Raw genomic sequence first — 24,997 nt, 5'->3', positions numbered from 1 at the left:
GTGGTGCACCTTCAAGCTTGGCCATGTGAAAACCCACCGAAGTCAAAACTTTCGTGCACCAAGACTTTCATGGTATTCATTTGGGGACATTTGGAGGCCTTTCCAACCCTCAGACCTAAAAAATCACGAATTTCATTTTTTCACAAAACTCCCCACCAAGCCATCTAGTTATGCCGTGGTGCACCGCCAACCTTCGCCATGTGCAAAACCCACCGAACTCAAAACTTTCGTGCACCAAGACTTTCATGGTTTTCATTTGGGGACATTTTTAGGCCTTTCCTACCCTCACATCTCAAAAACCACGAATTTCATTTTTTCACAAAACTCCCCACCAAGCCATCTAGTTATGCCGTAGTGCACCGCCAACCTTGGCCAGGTGCAAAACCCACCGAACTCAACTTTCGTGCACCAAGACATTCATGGTTATCATTTGGGGACATTTGTAGGCCTTTCCAACCCTCACATCTCAAAAATCACGAATTTCAATTTTTCACAAAACTCCCCACCAAGCCATCTAGCTATGCCGTGGTGCACCTTCAAGCTTGGCCATGTGGAAAACCCACCGAAGTCAAAACTTTCGTGCACCAAGACATTCATGGTATTCATTTAGGCAGATTTGTAGGCCTTTCCAACCCTCACATCTCAAAAATCACGAATTTCAATTTTTCACAAAACTCCCCACCAAGCCATCTAGCTATGCCGTGGTGCACCTTCAAGCTTGGCCATGTGGAAAACCCACCGAAGTCAAAACTTTCGTGCACCAAGACTTTCATGGTATTCATTTGGGGACATTTGTCGGCCTTTCCAACCCTCACATGTCAAAAATCACGAATTTCTATTTTTCACAAAACTCCCCACCAAGCCATCTAGCTATGCCGTGGTGCACCGAACAACTTGGCCAAGTGCAAAACCCACCGAACTCAAAACTTTCGTGCACCAAGACTTTATTGGTATTTATTTGGGGACATTTGGAGGCCTTTCCAACCCCACTTCTCAAAAATCACGAATTTAATTTTTTCACAAAACTCCCCACCAAGCCATCTATTTATGCCGTGGTGCACAGAAGAACTTGGCCAAGTGCAAAACCCACCGAACTCAAAACTTTGGTGCACCAAGACTTTCATGTTATTCATTTAAGGACATTTGTAGGCCATTCCTACCCTCACATCTCAAAAACCACGAATTTCATTTTTTCACAAAACTCCCCACCAAGCCATCAAGTTATGCCGTAGTGCACCGCCAACCTTGGCCAGGTGCAAAACCCACCGAACTCAACTTTCGTGCACCAAGACATTCATGGTTATCATTTGGGGACATTTGTAGGCCTTTCCAACCCTCACATCTCAAAAATCACGAATTTCAATTTTTCACAAAACTCCCCACCAAGCCATCTAGCTATGCCGTGGTGCACCTTCAAGCTTGGCCATGTGGAAAACCCACCGAAGTCAAAACTTTCGTGCACCAAGACATTCATGGTATTCATTTAGGCAGATTTGTAGGCCTTTCCAACCCTCACATCTCAAAAATCACGAATTTCAATTTTTCACAAAACTCCCCACCAAGCCATCTAGCTATGCCGTGGTGCACCTTCAAGCTTGGCCATGTGGAAAACCCACCGAAGTCAAAACTTTCGTGCACCAAGACATTCATGGTATTCATTTAGGCAGATTTGTAGGCCTTTCCAACCCTCACATCTCAAAAACCACGAATTTCAATTTTTCACAAACCCCCCACCAATCCATCCAGATATGCCATGGTGCACCGACCAACTTGGTCATGTGCAAAACCCACCGAACTCAAAACTTTCGTGCACCAAGACTTTCATGGTATTCATTTGGGGACATTTCTCGGCCTTTCCAACCCTCACATGTCAAAAATCACGAATTTCTATTTTTCACAAAACTCCCCACCAAGCCATCTAGCTATGCCGTGGTGCACCGACCAACTTGGCCAAGTGCAAAAGCCATCGAACTCAAAACTTTCGTGCACCAAGACTTTCATGGTATTCATTTGGGGACATTTGTAGGCCTTTCCAACCCTCACATCTCAAAAATCACGAATTTCATTTTTTGATAAAACTGCCCACCAAGCCATCTATCTATGCCGTGGTGCACCGCCAACCTTGGCCATGTGCAAAACCCACCGAACTCGAAACTTTCGTGCACCAGGACTTTCATGATTTTCATTTGGGGACATTTGTAGGCCTTTCCAACCCTCACATCTCAAAAATGACGAATATCATTTTTTCACAAAACTCCCCACCAAGCCATCTAGCTATGCCGTGGTGCACCGAACAACTTGGCCAAGTGCAAAACCCACCGAACTCAAAACTTTCGTGCACCAAGACTTTCATGGTATTCATTTGGGGACATTTGGAGGCCTTTCCAACCCTCACTTCTCAAAAATCACGAATTTCATTTTTTCACAAAACTCCCCACCAAGCCATCTATCTATGCCGTGGTGCACAGAACAACTTGGCCAAGTGCAAAACCCACCGAACTCAAAACTTTGGTGCACCAAGACTTTCATGCTATTCATTTAAGGACATTTGTAGGCCTTTCTAACCCTCACATCTCAAAATCACGAATTTCATTTTTTCACAAAACTCCCCACCAAGCCATCTAGCTATGTCGTGTTGCACCGACGAACTTTGCCTTGGGCAAAACCCACCAAACTGAAAACTTTCGTGCACCCAGACTTTCATGATATTCATTTACGGACATTTGTAGGCCTTTCCAACACTCAAATCTAAAAAATCATGAATTTCAATTTTTCACAAAACTCCCCGCCCAGCCATCTAGCTATGCCGTGGTGCACCTTCAAGCTTGTCCATGTGAAAACCCACCGAAGTCAAAACTTTCGTGCACCAAGACTTTCATGGTATTCATTTGGGGACATTTGGAGGCCTTTCCAACCCTCAGACCTAAAAAATCACGAATTTCATTTTTTCACAAAACTCCCCACCAAGCCATCTAGTTATGCCGTGGTGCACCGCCAACCTTCGCCATGTGCAAAACCCACCGAACTCAAAACTTTCGTGCACCAAGACTTTCATGGTTTTCATTTGGGGACATTTTTAGGCCTTTCCTACCCTCACATCTCAAAAACCACGAATTTCATTTTTTCACAAAACTCCCCACCAAGCCATCTAGTTATGCCGTAGTGCACCACCAACCTTGGTCATGTGCAAAACCCACCGAACTCAAAACTTTCGTGCACCAAGACTTTCATGGTATTCATTTGGGGACATTTGTACGCCTTTCCAACCCTCACATCTCAAAAATCACGAATTTCATTTTTTCACAAAACTCCCCACCAAGCCATCTAGCTATGCCGTGGTGCACCGCCAACCTTGGCCATGTGCAAAACCCACCGAAGTCAAAACTTTCGTGCACCAAGACTTTCATGGTATTCATTTGGGGACATTTGTAGGCCTTTCCAACCCTCACATCTCAAAAATCACGAATTTCAATTTTTCACAAAACTCCCCACCAAGCCATCTAGCTATGCCGTGGTGCACCGCCAAGCTTGGCCATGTCAAAACCCACCGAAGTCAAAACTTTCGGGTACCAAGACTTTCATGGTATTCATTTGGGGACATTTGTAGGCCTTTCCTACCCTTACATCTCAAAAACCACGAATTTCAAATTTTCACAAACCCCCCACCAATCCATCTAGATATGCCATGGTGCACCGACCAACTTGGTCATGTGCAAAACCCACCGAACTCAAAACTTTCGTGCACCAAGAGTTTCATGGTATTCATTTGGGGACATTTGTCGGCCTTTCCAACCCTCACATGTCAAAAATCACGAATTTCTATTTTTCACAAAACTCCCCACCAAGCCATCTAGCTATGCCGTGGTGCACCGACCAACTTGGCCAAGTGCAAAAGCCATCGAACTCAAAACTTTCGTGCACCAAGACTTTCATGGTATTCATTTGGGGACATTTGTAGGCCTTTCCAACCCTCACATCTCAAAAATCACGAATTTCATTTTTTGATAAAACTGCCCACCAAGCCATCTATCTATATGCCGTGGTGCACCGCCAATCTTGGCCATGGACAAAACCCACCGAACTCAACTTTCATGCACCAAGACTTTCATGGTTATCATTTGGGGACATTTGTAGGCCTTTTGCAACCCTCACATCTCAAAAATCACGAATTTCAATTTTTCACAAAACTCACCGCCAAGCCATCAAGCTATGTCGTGGTGCACCTTCAAGCTTGGCCATGTGGAAAACCCACCGAAGTCAAAACTTTCGTGCACCAAGACTTTCATGGTATTCATTCGGGGACATTTGTAGGCCTTTCCTACCCTCACATCGCAAAAACCACGAATTTCAATTTTTCACAAACCCCCCACCAATCCATCCAGATATGCCATGGTGCACCGACCAACTTGGTCATGTGCAAAACCCACCGAACTCAAAACTTTCGTGCACCAAGACTTTCATGGTATTCATTTGGGGACATTTGTCGGCCTTTCCAACCCTCACATGTCAAAAATCACGAATTTCTATTTTTCACAAAACTCCCCACCAAGCCATCTAGCTATGCCGTGGTGCACCGACCAACTTGGCCAAGTGCAAAAGCCATCGAACTCAAAACTTTCGTGCACCAAGACTTTCATGGTATTCATTTGGGGACATTTGTAGGCCTTTCCAACCCTCACATCTCAAAAATCACGAATTTCATTTTTTGATAAAACTGCCCACCAAGCCATCTATCTATATGCCGTGGTGCACCGCCAATCTTGGCCATGGACAAAACCCACCGAACTCAAATATTTCGTGCACCAAGACTTTCATGGTTTTCATTTGCGGACATTTGTAGGCCTTTCCTACCCTCACATCTCAAAAACCACGAATTTCATTTTTTCACAAAACTCCCCACCAAGCCATCTAGTTATGCCGTAGTGCACCGCCAACCTTGGCCAGGTGCAAAACCCACCGAACTCAACTTTCGTGCACCAAGACTTTCATGGTTATCATTTGGGGACATTTGTAGGCCTTTCCAACCCTCACATCTCAAAAATCACGAATTTCAATTTTTCACAAAACTCCCCGCCAAGCCATCTAGCTATGCCGTGGTGCACCTTCAAGCCTGGCCATGTGGAAAACCCACCGAAGTCAAAACTTTCGTGCACCAAGACATTCATGGTATTCATTCGGGGACATTTGTAGGCCTTTCCTACCCTCACATCTCAAAAACCACGAATTTCAATTTTTCACAAACCCCCCACCAATCCATCCAGATATGCCATGGTGCACCGACCAACTTGGTCATGTGCAAAACCCACCGAACTCAAAACTTTCGTGCACCAAGAATTTCATGGTATTCATTTGGGGACATTTGTAGGCCATTCCAACCCTCACATCTCAAAAATCACGAATTTCATTTTTTGATAAAACTGCCCACCAAGCCATCTATCTATGCCGTGGTGCACCGCCAACCTTGACCATGTGCAAAACCCACCGAACTCAACTTTCGTGCACCAAGAAATTCATGGTATTCATTCGGGGACATTTGTAGGCCTTTCCTACCCTCACATCTCAAAAACCACGAATTTCATTTTTTCACAAAACTCCCCACCAAGCCATCAAGTTATGCCGTAGTGCACCGCCAACCTTGGCAATGTGCAAAACCCACCGAACTCAACTTTCATGCACCAAGACTTTCATGGTTATCATTTGGGGACATTTGTAGGCCTTTCCAACCCTCACATCTCAAAAATCACGAATTTCAATTTTTCACAAAACTCCCCGCCAAGCCATCAAGCTATGTCGTGGTGCACCTTCAAGCTTGGCCATGTGGAAAACCCACCGAAGTCAAAACTTTCGTGCACCAAGACTTTCATGGTATTCATTCGGGGACATTTGTAGGCCTTTCCTACCCTCACATCGCAAAAACCACGAATTTCAATTTTTCACAAACCCCCCACCAATCCATCCAGATATGCCATGGTGCACCGCCAACCTTGGCCATGTGCAAAACCCACCGAACTCAAAACTTTCGTGCACCAAGACTTTCATGGTTTTCATTTGGGGACATTTGTAGGCCTTTCCTACCCTCACATCTCAAAAACCACGAATTTCAATTTTTCAAAAACCCCCCACCAATCCATCCAGATATGCCATGGTGCACCGACCAACTTGGTCATGTGCAAAACCCACCAAACTCAAAACTTTCGTGCACCAAGACTTTCATTGTATTCGTTTGGGGACATTTGTAGGCCTTTCCAACCCTCACATCTCAAAAATCACGAATTTCATTTTTTCACAAAATTCCCCACCAAGCCATCTAGGTATGCCGTGGGGCACCGCCAACCTTGGCCATGTGCAAAACCCACCGAACTCAAAACTTTCGTGCACCAAGACTTTCATGGTTTTCATTTGGGGACATTTGTAGGCCTTTCCAACCCTCACATCTCAAAAATCACGAATATCATTTTTTCACAAAACTCCCCACCAAGCCCTCTAACTATGCCGTGGGGCACCGCCAACCTTGGCCATATGCAAAGCCCACCGAACTCGAAACTTTCGTGCACCAAGAATTTCATGTTATTCATTTGGGGATATTTGTAGGCCTTTCCAACCCTCACATCTCAAAAATCACGAATTTCATTTTTTCACAAAACTCCCCACCAAGCCATCTAGCTATGCCGTAGTGCACCGAACAACTACGCCAAGTGCAAAACCCACCGAACTCAAAACTTTCATGCACCAAGACTTTCATGGTATTCATTTGGGGAAATTTGGAAGCCTTTCCAACCCTCACATCTCAAAAATCACGAATTTCATTTTTTCACAACACTCCCCACCAAGCCATCTAGCTCTGCCGTGCTGCACCGAACAACTTGGCCAAGTGCAAAACCCACCGAACTCAAAACTTTCGTGCAGCAAGACTTTCATGGTATTCATTTGGGGACATTTGTAGGCCTTTCCTACCCTCACATCCCAAAAACCACGAATTGCAATTTTTCACAAAACTCCCCGCCAAGCCATCTAGCTATGCCGTGATGCACCTTCAATCTTGGCCATATGCAAAACCCACCTAACTCAAAACTTTCGTGCACCAAGACTTTAATGGTATTCATTTGGGGACATTTGTAGGCCTTTCCAACCCTCACATGTCAAAAATCACGAATTTCTATTTTTCACAAAACTCCCCACCAAGCCATCTAGCTATGCCGTGGTGCACCGACTAACTTGGCCAAGTGCAAAAGCCATCGAACTCAAAACTTTCGTGCACCAAGACTTTCATGGTATTCATTTGGGGAAATTTGGAGGCCTTTCCAACCCTCACATCTCAAAAATCACGAATTTCATTTTTTCACAACACTCCCCACCAAGCCATCTAGCTATGCCGTGGTGCACCGAACAACTTCGCCAAGTGCAAAACCCAACGAACTCAAAACATTCGTGCACCAAGACTTTCATGGTATTCATTTGGAGACATTTGTAGGCCTTTCCTACCCTCACATCCCAAAAACCACGAATTGCAATTTTTCACAAAACTCCCCGCCAAGCCATCTAGCTATGCCGTGATGCACCTTCAATCTTGGCCATATGCAAAACCCACCTAACTCAAAACTTTCGTGCACCAACACTTTAATGGTATTCATTTGGGGACATTTGTAGGCCTTTCCAACCCTCACATGTCAAAAATCACGAATTTCTATTTTTCACAAAACTCCCCACCAAGCCATCTAGCTATGCCGTGGTGCACCGACTAACTTGGCCAAGTGCAAAAGCCATCGAACTCAAAACATTCGTGCACCAAGACTTTCATGGTATTCATTTGGGGACATTTGGAGGCCTTTCCAACCCTCACATCTCAAAAATCACGAATTTCATTTTTTCACAAAACTCCCCACCAGGCCATCTATCTATGCCGTGGTGCACCGCCAACCATGGCCATGTGCAAAACCCACCGAACTGAAAACTTTCGTGCACCAAGACTTTCATGGTTTTCCTTTGGGGACATTTGTAGGCCTTTCCAACCCTCACATCTCAAAAATCACGAATATCATTTTTTCACAAAACTCCCCACCAAGCCATCTAGCTATGCCTTGGGGCACCGCCAACCTGGGCCATGCGCAAAGCCCAGCAAGCTCAAAACTTTCGTACACCAAGAATTTCATGTTATTCATTTGGGGACATTTGTAGGCCTTTCCAACCCTCACATCTCAAAAATCACGAATTTCATTTTTTCACAAAACTCCCCACTAAGCCATCTTGCTATGCCGTGGTGCACCGCCAAGCTTGGCCAAGTGAAAACCCACCGAAGTCAAAACTTTCGTGCACCAAGACTTTCATGGTATTCATTTGGGGACATTTGTAGGCCTTTCCTACCCTCACATCTCAAAAACCACGAATTTCAATTTTTCACAAACCCCCCATCAATCCATCCAGATATGCCATGGTGCACCGACCAACTTGGTCATGTGAAAAACCCACCGAACTAAAAACTTTCGTGCACCAATCCTTTCATGGTATTCATTTGGGGACATTTGTCGGCCTTTCCAACCCTCACATGTGAAAAATCACGAATTTCATTTTTTCACAAAACTCCCCACCAAGCCATCTATCTATGCCGTGGTGCACCGCCAACCTTGGCCATGTGCAAAACCCACCGAACTGAAAACTTTCGTGCACCAAGACTTTCATGGTTTTCCTTTGGGGACATTTGTAGGCCTTTCCAACCCTCACATCTCAAAAATCACGAATATCATTTTTTCACAAAACTCCCCACCAAGCCATCTAGCTATGCCTTGGGGCACCGCCAACCTAGGCCATGCGCAAAGCCCAGCAAGCTCAAAACTTTCGTACACCAAGAATTTCATGTTATTCATTTGGGGACATTTGTAGGTCTTTCCAACCCTCACATCTCAAAAATCACGAATTTCATTTTTTCACAAAACTCCCCACTAAGCCATCTTGCTATGCCGTGGTGCACCGCCAAGCTTGGCCATGTGAAAACCCACCGAAGTCAAAACTTTCGTGCACCAAGACTTTCATGGTATTCATTTGGGGACATTTGGAGGCCTTTCCAACACTCACATCTCAAAAATCACGAATTTCATTTTTTCACAAAACTCCCCACCAAGCCATCTATCTATGTCGTGGTGCACCGCCAACCTTGGCCACGTGCAAAACCCACCGAACTCAAAACTTTCGTGCACCAAGACTTTCATGGTTTTCATTTGGGGACATTTGTAGGCCTTTCCAACCCTCACATCTCAAAAATCACGAATATCATTTTTTCACAAAACTCCCCACCAAGCCATCTAGCTATGCCGTGGTGCACCTTCAAGCTTGGCCATGTGGAAAACCCACCGAAGTCAAAACTTTCGTGCACCAAGACTTCATGGTATTCATTTGGGGACATTGGTAGGCCTTTCCTATCCTCACATCTCAAAAACCTTGAATTTCAATTTTTCACAAACCCCCCACCAATCCATCCAGATATGCCATGGTGCACCGACCAACTTGGTCATGTGCAAAACCCACCGAACTCAAAACTTTCGTGCACCAAGACTTTCATGGTATTCATTTGGGGACATTTGTAGGCCTTTCCAACCCTCACATGTCAAAAATCACGAATTTCATTTTTTCACAAAACTCCCCACTAAGCCATCTAGTTATGCCGAAGTGCACCGCCAAGCTTGGCCATGTGCAAAACCCAACAAAGTCAAAACTTTCGTGCACCAAGACTTTCATGGTATTCGTTTGGGGACATTTGTAGGCCTTTCCAAACCTCACATCTCAAAAATCACGAATTTCATTTTTTCACAAAACTCCCCACCAAGCCATCTAGCTATGCCGTGGGGCACCGCCAACCTTGGCCATGTGCAAAACCCACCAAACTCAAAACTTTCGTGCACCAAGACTTTCATGGTTTTCATTTGGGGACATTTGTAGGCCTTTCCAACCCTCACATCTCAAAAATCACGAATATCATTTTTTCACAAAACTCCCCACCAAGCCATCTAGCTATGTCGTGGGGTACCGCCAACCTTGGCCATGTGCAAAGCCCACCGAACTCAAAAGTTTTGTGCACCAAGAATTTCATGTTATTCATTTGGGGAAATTTTCCTTTCCAACCCTCACATCTCGAAAATCACGAATTTCAATTTTTGACAAAACTCCACACCAAGCCATCTAGCTATGCCGTGGTGCACCGCCAAGCTTGGCCATGTGAAAAACCCACCGAACTCAAACCTTTCGTGCACCAAGACATTCATGGTATTCATTTGGGGACGTTTGTAGGCCTTCCCAACCCTCACATCTAAAAAATCACGAATTTCATTTTTTCACAAAACTCCCCACTAAGCCACTAACTATGCTGTGGTGCACCGCCAACCTTGGTCATGTGCAAAACCCACCGAACTCAAAACTTTCGTGCACCAAGACTTTCATGGTATTCATTTGGGGACATTTGTAGGCCTTTCCAACCATCACATGTCAACAACCACGAATTTCATTTTTTCACAAAACTCCCCATCAAGCCATCTAGCTCTGCCGCCGTGCACCGACCAACTTGGCCATGTGCAAAACCCACCGAACTCAAAACGTTCGTGCACCAAGACTTTCATGGTATTCATTTGGGGCCATTTGGAGGCCTTTCCCACCATCACATCTCAAAAATCACGAATTTCATTTTTTCATAAAACTACCCACCAAGGCATCTAGCTATGCCATGGTGCACCGCCAAGCTTGGCCATGTGCAAAACCCACCGAACTCAAAACTTTCGTGCACCAAGACTTTCATGGTATTCATTTGGGGCCATTTGGAGGCCTTTCCAACCATCACATCTCAAAAATCACGAATTTAATTTTTTCATAAAACTCCCCACCAAGCCATCTAGCTATGTCATGGTGCACCGCCAAGCTTGGCCATGTGCAAAACCCACCGAACTCAAAACTTTCGTGCACCAAGACTTCATAGTATTCATTTGGGGACATTTGGAGGCCTTTCCAACCATCACATGTCAACAACCACCAATTTCATTTTTTCAAAAAAGTCCCCACCAAGCCATCTAGTTATGCCGTGGTGCACCGACCAACTTGGCCATGTGCAAAACCCACCGAACTCAAAACTTTTGTGCACCAAGACTTTCATGGTATTCATTTGGGCACATTTGGAGGCCAATCCAACCATCACATCTCAAAAACCACGAATTTCAATTTTTCACAAAACTCCCCACCAAGCCATCTAGCTATGTTGTGGTGCACCGACCAACTTGGCCATATGCAAAACCCTACGAACTCAAAACTTTTGTGCACCATGACTTTCAAGGTATTCATTTGGGGGCATTTGGAGGCCAATCCAACCCTCACATCTCAAAAACCACGAATTTCAATTTTTCACAAAACTCCCCACCAAGCCATCTAGCTATGCCGTGGTGCACCGACCAACTTGGCCATGTGCAAAAACCACCGAACTCAAAACTTTCGTGCACCAAGACTTTCATGGTATTCATTTGGGGACATTTGTAGGCCAATCGAATCCTCACATCTCAAAAACCACGAATTTCAATTTTTCACAAAACTCCCCACCAAGCCATCCAGGTATGCCGTGTTGTACCGCCAAGCTTGGCCATGTGCAAAACCCACCGAACTCAAAACTTCCGTGCACCAAGACTTTCATGGTATTCATTTGGGGACATTTGTAGGCCTTTCCAACCATCACATGTCAACAACCACGAATTTCATTTTTTCACAAAAGTCCCCACCAGGCCATCTAGTTATGCCGTGGTGCACCGACCCACTTGGCCATGTGCAAAACCCGCAAAACTCAAAACTTTCGTGCACCAAGACTTTCAGGGTATTCGTTTGGGGACATTTGGATGGCAATCCAACCATCACATCTCAAAAACCAGGAATTTCAATTTTTCACAAAACTCCCCACCAAGCCATCTAGTTATGCCGTAGTGCACCGACCAACTTGGCCATGTGCAAAACCCTCTGAACTCAAAACTTTTGTGCACCATGACTTTCAAGGTATTCAATTTGGGGGCATTTGGAGCCCAATCGAACCCTCACATCCCAAAAACCACGAATTTCAATTTTTCACAAAACTCCCCACCAAGCCATCCAGCTATGCCGTGCTGCACCGCCAAGCATGGCCATGTGCAAAAGCCACCGAACTCAAAACTTCCGTGCACCAAGACTTTCACGGTATTCATTTGGGGACATTTGTAGGCCTTTCCAACCCTCACATCTCAAAAATCACGAATTTCATTTTTTCATAAAACTCCCCACCAAGCCATCTAGCTATGCCATGGTGCACCGAAAAGCTTGGCCATGTGCAAAACCCACCGAACTCAAAACTTTCGTGCACCAAGACTTTCATGGTATTCTTTGGGGACTTTTGCAGGCCTTTCCAACCATCATATCTCAAAAACCACGAATTTCATTTTTTCACAAAACTCCCCATCAAGCCATCTAGCTATGCCGCCGTGCACCGACCAACTTGGCCATGTGCAAAACCCACCGAACTCAAAACGTTCGTGCACCAAGACTTTCATGGTATTCATTTGGGGCCATTTGGAGGCCTTTCCCACCATCACAACTCAAAAATCACGAATTTCATTTTTTCATAAAACTACCCACCAAGCCATCTAGCTATGCCATGGTGCACCGCCAAGCTTGGCCATGTGCAAAACCCACCGAACTCAAAACTTTCGTGCACCAAGACTTTCACGGTATTCATTTGGGGCCATTTGGAGGCCTTTCCAACCATCACATCTCAAAAATCACGAATTTAATTTTTTCATAAAACTCCCCACCAAGCCATCTAGCTATGTCATGGTGCACCGCCAAGCTTGGCCATGTGCAAAACCCTCCGAACTCAAAACTTTTGTGCACCATGACTTTCAAGGTATTCATTTGGGGGATTTGGAGGCCAATCGAACCCTCACATCTCAAAAACCACGAATTTCAATTTTTCACAAAACTCCCCACCAAGCTATCTAGCTATGCCGTGCTGCACCGCCAAGCTTGGCCATGTGCAAAACCCACCGAACTCAAAACTTTCGTGCACCAAGACTTTCAAGGTATTCATTTGGGCACATTTGGAGGCCAATCCAACCATCACATCTCAAAAACCACGAATTTCAATTTTTCACAAAACTCCCCACCAAGCCATCTAGCTATGTTGTGGTGCACCGACCAACTTGGCCATATGCAAAACCCTACGAACTCAAAACTTTTGTGCACCATGACTTTCAAGGTATTCATTTGGGGGATTGGGAGGCCAATCGAACCCTCACATCTCAAAAACCACGAATTTCAATTTTGCACAAAACTCCCCACCAAGCCATCTAGCTATGCCATGGTGCACCGCCAAGCTTGGCCATGTGCAAAACCCACCGAACTCAAAACTTTCGTGCACCAAGACTTTCATAGTATTCATTTGGGGACATTTGGAGGCCTTTCCAACCATCACATGTCAACAACCACGAATTTCATTTTTTCACAAAAGTCCCCACCAAGCCATCTAGCTATGCCGTGGTGCACCGACCAACTTGGCCATGTGCAAAACCCTCCGAACTCAAAACTTTTGTGCACCATGACTTTGAAGGTATTCATTTGGAGGCATTTGGAGGCCAATCGAACCTTCACATCTCAAAAACCACAAATTTCAATTTTTCGCAAAACTCCCCACCAAGCCATCTAGCTATGCCGTGCTGCACCGCCAAGCTTGGCCATGTGCAAAACCCACCAATCTCAAAACTTTAGTGCACCAAGACTTTCATAGTATTCATTTGGGGACATTTGTAGGCCTTTTCACCCCTCACATCTAAAAAATCACGAATTTCATTTTTTCACAAAAATCCCCACCAAGCCATCTAGCTATGCCGTGGTGCACCGCCAACCTTGGCCATGTGCAAAACCCACCGAACTCAAAACTTACGTGCACCAAGACTTTCATGGTATTCATTTGGGGACATTTGTAGGCCTTTCCAACCCTCACATCTCAAAAATCACGAATTTCATTTTTTCATAAAACTCCCCACCAAGCCATCTAGCTATGGCATGGTGCACCGCCAAGCTTGGCCATGTGCAAAACCCACCGAACTCAAAACTTTCGTGCACCAAGACTTTCATGGTATTCATTTCGGGACATTTGGAGGCCTTTCCAACCATCACATCTCAAAAACCACGAATTTCATTTTTTTCACAAAACTCCCCACCAAGCCATCTAGTTATGCCATGGTGCACCGTCCAACTTGGCCATGTGCAAAACCCACCCAACTCAAAACTTTTGTGCACCAAGACTATCATGGTATTCATTTGGGGACATTTGGAGGCCTTTCAAACCCTCACATCTGAAAAATCACAAATTTCATTTTTTCACAAAAGTCCCCACCAAGCCATCTAGCTGTGCCGTGGTGCATCGCCGAGCATGGCCATGTGCAAAACCCACCGATCTCAAAACTTTCGTGCACCAAGACTTTCATAGTATTCATTTGGGGACATTTGTAGGCCTTTTCACCCCTCACATCTCAAAAATCACGAATTTCATTTTTTCACAAAAATCCCCACCAAGCCATCTAGTTATGCCGTGGTGCACCACCAATCTTGGCCATGTGCAAAACCCACCGAACTCAAAACTTTTGTGCACCAAGACTTTCATGGTATTCATTTGGGAACATTTGTAGGCCTTTCCAACCGTCACATCTCGAAAATCACGAATTTCAATTTTTGACAAAACTCCACACCAAGCCATCTAGCTATGCCGTGGTGCACCGCCAAGCTTGGCCATGTGCAAAACCCACCGAACTCAAAGCTTTCGTGCACCAAGACATTCATGGTATTCATTTGGGGACGTTTGTAGGCCTTCCCAACCCTCACATCTAAAAAATCACGAATTTCATTTTTTCACAAAACTCCCCACTAAGCCACTAACTATGCTGTGGTGCACCGCCAACCTTGGTCATGTGCAAAACCCACCGAACTCAAAACTTTCGTGCACCAAGACTTTCATGGTATTCATTTGGGGACATTTGTAGGCCTTTCCAACCATCACATGTCAACAACCACGAATTTCATTTTTTCACAAAACTCCCCATCAAGCCATCTAGCTCTGCCGCCGTGCACCGACCAACTTGGCCATGTGCAAAACCCACCGAACTCAAAACGTCCGTGCACCAAGACTTTCATGGTATTCATTTGGGGCCATTTGGAGGCCTTTCCCACCATTACATCTCAAAAATCACGAATTTCATTTTTTCATAAAACTACCCACCAAGGCATCTAGCTATGCCATGGTGCACCGCCAAGCTTGGCCATGTGCAAAACCCACCGAACTCAAAACTTTCGTGCACCAAGACTTTCATGGTATTCATTTGGGGCCATTTGGAGGCCCTTCCAACCATCACATCTCAAAAATCACGAATTTAATTTTTTCATAAAACTCCCCACCAAGCCATCTAGCTATGTCATGGTGCACCGCCAAGCTTGGCCATGTGCAAAACCCACCGAACTCAAAACTTTCGTGCACCAAGACTTCATAGTATTCATTTGGGGACATTTGGAGGCCAATCCAACCATCACATCTCAAAAACCACGAATTTCAATTTTTCACAAAACTCCCCACCAAGCCATCTAGCTATGTTGTGGTGCACCGACCAACTTGGCCATATGCAAAACCCTACGAACTCAAAACTTTTGTGCACCATGACTTTCAAGGTATTCATTTGGGGGCATTTGGAGGCCAATCCAACCCTCACATCTCAAAAACCACGAATTTCAATTTTTCACAAAACTCCCCACCAAGCCATCTAGCTATGCCGTGGTGCACCGACCAACTTGGCCATGTGCAAAAACCACCGAACTCAAAACTTTCGTGCACCAAGACTTTCATGGTATTCATTTGGGGACATTTGTAGGCCAATCGAATCCTCACATCTCAAAAACCACGAATTTCAATTTTTCACAAAACTCCCCACCAAGCCATCCAGGTATGCCGTGCTGTACCGCCAAGCTTGGCCATGTGCAAAACCCACCGAACTCAAAACTTTCGTGCACCAAGACTTTCATGGTATTCATTTGGGGCCATTTGGAGGCCCTTCCAACCATCACATCTCAAAAATCACGAATTTAATTTTTTCATAAAACTCCCCACCAAGCCATCTAGCTATGTCATGGTGCACCGCCAAGCTTGGCCATGTGCAAAACCCACCGAACTCAAAACTTTCGTGCACCAAGACTTCATAGTATTCATTTGGGGACATTTGGAGGCCTTTCCAACCATCACATGTCAACAACCACCAATTTCATTTTTTCAAAAAAGACCCCACCAAGCCATCTAGTTATGCCGTGGTGCACCGACCAACTTGGCCATGTGCAAAACCCACCGAACTCAAAACTTTTGTGCACCAAGACTTTCATGGTATTCATTTGGGCACATTTGGAGGCCAATCCAACCATCACATCTCAAAAACCACGAATTTCAATTTTTCACAAAACTCCCCACCAAGCCATCTAGCTATGTTGTGGTGCACCGACCAACTTGGCCATATGCAAAACCCTACGAACTCAAAACTTTTGTGCACCATGACTTTCAAGGTATTCATTTGGGGGCATTTGGAGGCCAATCCAACCCTCACATCTCAAAAACCACGAATTTCAATTTTTCACAAAACTCCCCACCAAGCCATCTAGCTATGCCGTGGTGCACCGACCAACTTGGCCATGTGCAAAAACCACCGAACTCAAAACTTTCGTGCACCAAGACTTTCATGGTATTCATTTGGGGACATTTGTAGGCCAATCGAATCCTCACATCTCAAAAACCACGAATTTCAATTTTTCACAAAACTTCCCACCAAGCCATCCAGGTATGCCGTGCTGTACCGCCAAGCTTGGCCATGTGCAAAACCTCTGAACTCAAAACTTCCGTGCACCAAGACTTTCATGGTATTCATTTGGGGACATTTGTAGGCCTTTCCAACCATCACATGTCAACAACCACGAATTTCATTTTTTCACAAAAGTCCCCACCAGGCCATCTAGTTATGCCGTGGTGCACCGACCCACTTGGCCATGTGCAAAACCCGCAAAACTCAAAACTTTCGTGCACCAAGACTTTCAGGGTATTCGTTTGGGGACATTTGGATGGCAATCCAACCATCACATCTCAAAAACCAGGAATTTCAATTTTTCACAAAACTCCCCACCAAGCCATCTAGTTATGCCGTAGTGCACCGACCAACTTGGCCATGTGCAAAACCCTCCGAACTCAAAACTTTTGTGCACCATGACTTTCAAGGTATTCAATTTGGGGGCATTTGGAGCCCAATCGAACCCTCACATCCCAAAAACCACGAATTTCAATTTTTCACAAAACTCCCCACCAAGCCATCCAGCTATGCCGTGCTGCACCGCCAAGCTTGGCCATGTGCAAAACCCACCGAACTCAAAACTTCCGTGCACCAAGACTTTCACGGTATTCATTTGGGGACATTTGTAGGCCTTTCCAACCCTCACATCTCAAAAATCACGAATTTCATTTTTTCATAAAACTCCCCACCAAGCCATCTAGCTATGCCATGGTGCACCGACCAACTTGGCCATGTGCAAAACCCACCAAACTCAAAACTTTCATGCACCTAGAGTTTCATGGTATTCATTTGGGGACATTTGGAGGCCTTTCCAACCATCACATCTCAAAAACCACGAATTTCAATTTTTCACAAAACTCCCCACCAAGCCATCTAGCTATGTTGTGGTGCACCGACCAACTTGGCCATGTGCAAAACCCACCGAACTCAAAACTTTCGTGCACCAAGACTTTCATAGTATTCATTTGGGGACATTTGGAGGCCTTTCCAACCATCACATCTCAAAAATCACGAATTTCATTTTTTCATAAAACTCCCCACCAAGCCATCTAGCTATGCCATGGTGCACCGCCAAGCTTGGCCATGTGCAAAACCCACCGAACTCAAAACTTTCGTGCACCAAGACTTTCATTTTATTCATTTGGGGACATTTGGAGGCCTTTCCAAACATCACATCTCAAAAACCACGAATTTAATTTTTTCACAAAAGTCCCGACCAAGCTATCTAGTTATACCGTGGTGCACCGACCAACTTGGCCATGTGCAAAACCCACCGAACTCAAAACTTTTGTGCACCAAGACTTTCATGGTATTCATTTGGCCACATTTGGAGGCCAATCCAACCATCACATCTCAAAAACCACGAATTTCAATTTTTCACAAAACTCCCCACCAAGCCATCTAGCTATGTTGTGGTGCACCGACCAACTTGGCCATATGCAAAACCCTACGAACTCAAAACTTTTGTGCACCATGACTTTCAAGGTATTCATTTGGGGGCATTTGGAGGCCAATCCAACCCTCACATCCCAAAAACCACGAATTTCAATTTTTCACAAAACTCCCCACCAAGCCATCTAGCTATGTCGTGGTGCACCGACCAACTTGGCCATGTGAAAAACCCACCGAACTCAAAACTTTCGTGCACCAAGACTTTCATGGTATTCATTTGGGGACATTTGTAGGCCTTTCCAACCCTCACATCTCAAAAATCACGAATTTCATTTTTTCATAAAACTCCCCACCAAGCCATCTGGCTATGCCATGGTGCACCGCCAAGCTTGGCCATGTGCAAAACCCACCGAACTCAAAACTTTGGTGCACCAAGACTTTCATGGTATTCTTTGGGGACATTTGGAGGCCTTTCCAACCATCACATCTCAAAAACCACGAATTTCATTTTTTCACAAAACTCCCCACCAAGCCATCTGGCTATGCCACGGTGCACCGACCAACTTGGCCATGTGCAAAACCCACCGAACTCAAAACTTTCGTGCACCAAGACTTTCATGGTATTCATTTGGGGCCATTTGGAGGCCTTTCCAACCATCACAACTCAAAAATCACGAATTTCATTTTTTCATAAAACTCCCCACCAAGCTTGCCCATGTGCAAAACCCACCGAACTCAAAACTTTCGTGCACCAAGACTTTCATTTTATTCATTTGGGGACATTTGAAGGCCTTTCCAACCATCACATCTCCAAAACCACGAATTTGATTTTTTCACAAAAGTCCGCACCAAGCCATCTAGTTATGCCGTGGTGCACCGACCAACTTGGCCATGTGCAAAACTCACCAAACGCAAAACTTTCGTGCACCAAGACTTTCATGGTATTCATTTGGGCATATTTGGAGGCCAATCCAACCATCACATCTCAAAAACCACGAATTTCAATTTTTCACAAAACTCCCCACCAAGCCATCTAGCTGTGTTGTGGTGCACCGACCAACTTGGCCAAGTGCAACAGCCTACGAACTGAAAACTTTCGTGCACCAAGAGTTTCATAGTATTCATTTGGGGACATTTGGAGCCATTTCCAACCATCACATGTCAACAACCACGAATTTAATTTTTTCACAAAAGTCCCCACCAAGCCATCTAGTTATGCCGTGGTGCACCGACCAACTTGGCCATGTGCAAAACCCTCCGAACTCAAAACTTTTGTGGACCATGACTTTCAAGGTATTAATTTGGGGGATTTGGAGGCCAATCGAACCCTCACATCTCAAAAACCACGAATTTCAATTTTTCACAAAACTCCCCACCAAGCCATCTAGCAATGCCGTGCTGCACCGCCAAGCTTGGCCATGTGCAAAACCCACCGAACTCAAAACTTTCGTGCACCAAGACTTTCATGGTATTCATTTGGGGCAATTTGGAGGCCTTTCCCACCATCACATCTCAAAAATCACGAATTTCATTTTTTCATAAAACTACCCACCAAGCCATCTAGCTATGCCAAGGTGCACCGCGAAGCTTGGCCATGTGCAAAACCCACCGAACTCAAAACTTTCGTGCACCAAGACTTTCATGGTATTCATTTGGGGCCATTTGGAGGCCTTTCCAACCATCACATCTCAAAAATCACGAATTTCATTTTTTCATAAAACTCCCCACCAAGCCATCTAGCTATGTCATGGTGCACCGCCAAGCTTGGCCATGTGCAAAACCCACCGAACTCAAAACTTTCGTGCACCAAGACTTTCATTTTATTCATTTGGGGACATTTGGAGGCCTTTCCAACCACCACATCTCAAAAACCACGAATTTCATTTTTTCACAAAAGTCCCGACCAAGCCATCTTGTTATGCCGTGGTGCACCGACCAACTTGGCCATGTGCAAAACCCACCAAACTCAAAACTTTCGTGCACCAAGAGTTTCATGGTATTCATTTGGGGACATTTGGAGGCCTTTCCAACCATCACATCTCAAAAACCACGAATTTCAATTTTTCACAAAACTCCCCACCAAGCCATCTAGCTATGTTGTGGTGCATCGACCAACTTGGCCATGTGCAAAACCCACCGAACTCAAAACTTTCGTGCACCAAGACTTTCATAGTATTCATTTGGGGACATTTGGAGGCCTTTCCAACCATCACATGTCAACAACCACCAATTTCATTTTTTCAAAAAAGACCCCACCAAGCCATCTAGTTATACCGTGGTGCACCGACCAACTTGGCCATGTGCAAAACCCACCGAACTCAAAACTTTTGTGCACCAAGTCTTTCATGGTATTCATTTGGGCACATTTGGAGGCCAATCCAACCATCACATCTCAAAAACCACGAATTTCAATTTTTCACAAAACTCCCCACCGAGCCATCTAGCTATGTTACGGTTCACCGACCAACTTGGCCATATGCAAAACCCTACGAACTCAAAACTTTTGTGCACCATGACTTTCAAGGTATTCATTTGGGGGCATTTGGAGGCCAATCCAACCCTCACATCTCAAAAACCACGAATTTCAATTTTTCACAAAACTCCCCATCAAGCCATCTACCTATGCCGCCGTGCACCGACCAACTTGGCCATGTGCAAAACCCACCGAACTTAAAACTTTCGTGCACCAAGACTTTCATGGTATTCATTTGGGGACATTTGTAGGCCTTTCCAACCCTCACATCTCAAAAATCACGAATTTCATTTTTCATAAAACTCCCCACCAAGCCATCTAGCTATGCCATGGTGCACCTCCAAGCTTGGCCATGTGCAAAACCCACCGAACTCAAAACTTTGGTGCACCAAGACTTTCATGGTATTCTTTGGGGACATTTGGAGGCCTTTCCAACCATCACATCTCAAAAACCACGAATTTCATTTTTTCACAAAACTCCCCACCAAGCCATCTAGCTATGCCGCGGTGCACCGACCAACTTGGCCATGTGCAAAACCCACCGAACTCAAAACTTTCGTGCACCAAGACTTTCATGGTATTCATTTGGGGCCATTTGGAGGCCTTTCCAACCATCACATCTCAAAAATCACGAATTTCATTTTTTCATAAAACTCCCCACCAAGCCATCTAGCTATACCGTGGTGCACCGCCAAGCTTGGCCATGTGCAAAACCCACCGAACTCAAAACTTTCGTGCACCAAGACTTTCATTTTATTCATTTGGGGACATTTGAAGGCCTTTCCAACCATCACATCTCAAAAACCACGAATTTGATTTTTTCACAAAAGTCCGCACCAAGCCATCTAGTTATGCCGTGGTGCACCGACCAACTTGGCCATGTGCAAAACCCACCAAACTCAAAACTTTCGTGCACCAAGACTTTCATGGTATTCATTTGGGCATATTTGGAGGCCAATCCAACCATCACATCTCAAAAACCACGAATTTCAATTTTTCACAAAACTCCCCACCAAGCCATCTAGCTGTGTTGTGGTGCACCCACCAACTTGGCCAAGTGCAACACCCTACGAACTGAAAACTTTCGTGCACCAAGACTTTCATAGTATTCATTTGGGGACATTTGGAGCCCTTTCCAACCATCACATGTCAACAACCACGAATTTAATTTTTTCACAAAAGTCCCCACCAAGCCATCTAGTTATGCCGTGGTGCACCGACCAACTTGGCCATATGCAAAACCCTCCGAACTCAAAACTTTTGTGCACCATGACTTTCAAGGTATTCATTTGGGGGATTTGGAGGCCAATGGAACCCTCACATCTCAAAAACCACGAATTTCAATTTTTCACAAAACTCCCCACCAAGCCATCCAGCTATGCGTGCTGCACCGCCAAGCTTGGCCATGTGCAAAACCCACCGAACTCAAAACTTCTGTGCACCAAGACTTTCATGGTATTCATTTGGGGACATTTGTAGGCCTTTCCAACCCTCACATCTCAAAAATCACGAATTTCATTTTTTCATAAAACTCCCCACCAAGCCATCTAGCTATGCCATGGTGCACCGCCAAGCTTGGCCATGTGCAAAACCCACCGAACTCAAAACTTTCGTGCACCAAGACTTTCATGGTATTCATTTGGGGACATTTGGAGGCCTTTCCAACCATCACATCTCAAAAACCACGAATTTCATTTTTTCACAAAACTCCCCACCAAGCCATCTAGCTATGCCGTGGTGCACCGCAAGCTTGGCCATGTGCAAAACGCACCGAACTCAAGACTTTCGTGCACCAAGACTTTCATGGTATTCATTTGGGGACATTTGGAGGCCTTTCCATCCATCACATCTCAAAAATCACGAATTGCATTTTTTCATAAAACTCCCCACCAAGCCATCTAGCTATGCCGTGGTGCGCCGCCAAGCTTGGCCATGTGCAAAACCCACCGAACTCAAAACTTTCGTGCACCAAGACTTTCATGGTATTCATTTGGGGACATTTGTAGGCCTTTCCAACCCTCACATCTCAAAAATCACGAATTTCATTTTTTCATAAAACTCCCCACCAAGCCATCTAGCTATGCCATGGTGCACCGCCAAGCTTGGCATGTGCAAAACCCACCGAACTCAAAACTTTGGTGCAGCAAGACTTTCATGGTATTCTTTGGGGACATTTGAGGCCTTTCCAACCATCACATCTCAAAAACCACGAATTTCATTTTTTCACAAAACTCCCCACCAAGCCATCTAGCTATGCCGCGGTGCACCGACCAACTTGGCCATGTGCAAAACCCACCGAACTCAAAACTTTCGTGCACCAAGACTTTCATGGTATTCATTTGGGGCCATTTGGAGGCCTTTCCAACAATCACATCTCAAAAATCACGAATTTCATTTTTTCATAAAACTCCCCACCAAGCCATCTAGGTATACCGTGGTGCACCGCCAAGCTTGGCCATGTGCAAAACCCACCGAACTCAAAACTTTCGTGCACCAAGACTTTCATTTTATTCATTTGGGGACATTTGAAGGCCTTTCTAGACATCACATCTCAAAAACCACGAATTTGATTTTTTCGCAAAAGTCCGCACCAAGCCATCTAGTTATGCCGTGGTGCACCGACCAACTTGGCCATGTGCAGAACACACCAAACTCAAAACTTTCGTGCACCAAGACTTTCATGGTATTCATTTGGGCATATTTGGAGGCCAATCCAACCATCACATCTCAAAAACCACGAATTTCAATTTTTCACAAAACTCCCCACCAAGCCATCTAGCTGTGTTGTGGTGCACCGACCAACTTGGCCAAGTGCAACACCCTACGAACTGAAAACTTTCGTGCACCAAGACTTTCATAGTATTCATTTGGGGACATTTGGAGCCCTTTCCAACCATCACATGTCAACAACCACGAATTTAATTTTTTCACAAAAGTCCCCACCAAGCCATCTAGTTATGCCGTGGTGCACCGACCAACTTGGCCATGTGCAAAACCCTCCGAACTCAAAACTTTTGTGCACCATGACTTTCAAGGTATTCATTTGGGGGATTTGGAGGCCAATCGAACCCTCACATCTCAAAAACCACGAATTTCAATTTTTCACAAAACTCCCCACCAAGCCATCCAGCTATGCCGTGCTGCACCGCCAAGCTTGGCCATGTGCAAAACCCACCGAACTCAAAACTTCCGTGCACCAAGACTTTCATGGTATTCATTTGGGGACATTTGTAGGCCTTTCCAACCCTTACATCTCAAAAATCACGAATTTCATTTTTTCATAAAACTCCCCACCAAGCCATCTAGCTATGCCATGGTGCACCGCCAAGCTTGGCCATGTGCAAAACCCACCGAACTCAAAACTTTCGTGCACCAAGACTTTCATGGTATTCATTTGGGGACATTTGGAGGCCTTTCCAACCATCACATCTCAAAAACCACGAATTTCATTTTTTCACAAAACTCCCCACCAAGCCATCTAGCTATGCCGTGGTGCACCGCAAGCTTGGCCATTTGCAAAACGCACCGAACTCAAGACTTTCGTGCACCAAGACTTTCATGGTATTCATTTGGGGACATTTGGAGGCCTTTCCAACCATCACATCTCAAAAACCACGAATTTCATTTTTTCACAAAACTCCCCACCAAGCCATCTAGCTATGCCGTGGTGCACAGACCAACTTGGTCATGTGCAAAACCCACCGAACTCAAAACTTTCGTGCACCAAGACTTTCATGGTATTCATTTAGGGACATTTGGAGGCCTTTCCAACCATCCCATCTCTAAAATCACGAATTTCATTTTTTCATAAAACTCCCCACCAAGCCATCTAGCTATGCCGTGGTGCACCGCCAAGCATGGCCATGTGCAAAACCCACCGAACTCAAAACTTTCATGCACCAAGACTTTCATGGTATTCATTTGGTGACATTTGGAGGCCTTTCCGACCATCACATCTCAAAAATCACGAATTTCATTTTTTCACAAAACTCCCCACCAAGCCATCTAGCTATGCCGTGGTGCACCGACCAAGTTGGCCATGTGCAAAACCCTCCGAACTCAAAACTTTTATGCACCATGACTTTCAAGGTATTCATTTGGGGGCATTTGGAGGCCAATCGAACCCTCACATCTCAAAAACCACGAATTTCAATTTTTCACAAAACTCCCCACCAAGCTATCTAGCTATGCCATGCTGCACCGCCAAGCTTGGCCATGTGCAAAACCCACCGAACTCAAAACTTCCGTGCACCAAGACTTTCATTGTATTCAT

Source organism: Vigna unguiculata, chromosome 6, assembly GCF_037176805.1.
Source record: "Vigna unguiculata cultivar grain cowpea cultivar isolate G323 ecotype 2 chromosome 6, ASM3717680v1, whole genome shotgun sequence".
Lineage (NCBI taxonomy): Eukaryota > Viridiplantae > Streptophyta > Magnoliopsida > Fabales > Fabaceae > Vigna > Vigna unguiculata.
This window is presented reverse-complemented; position numbering follows the sequence as displayed.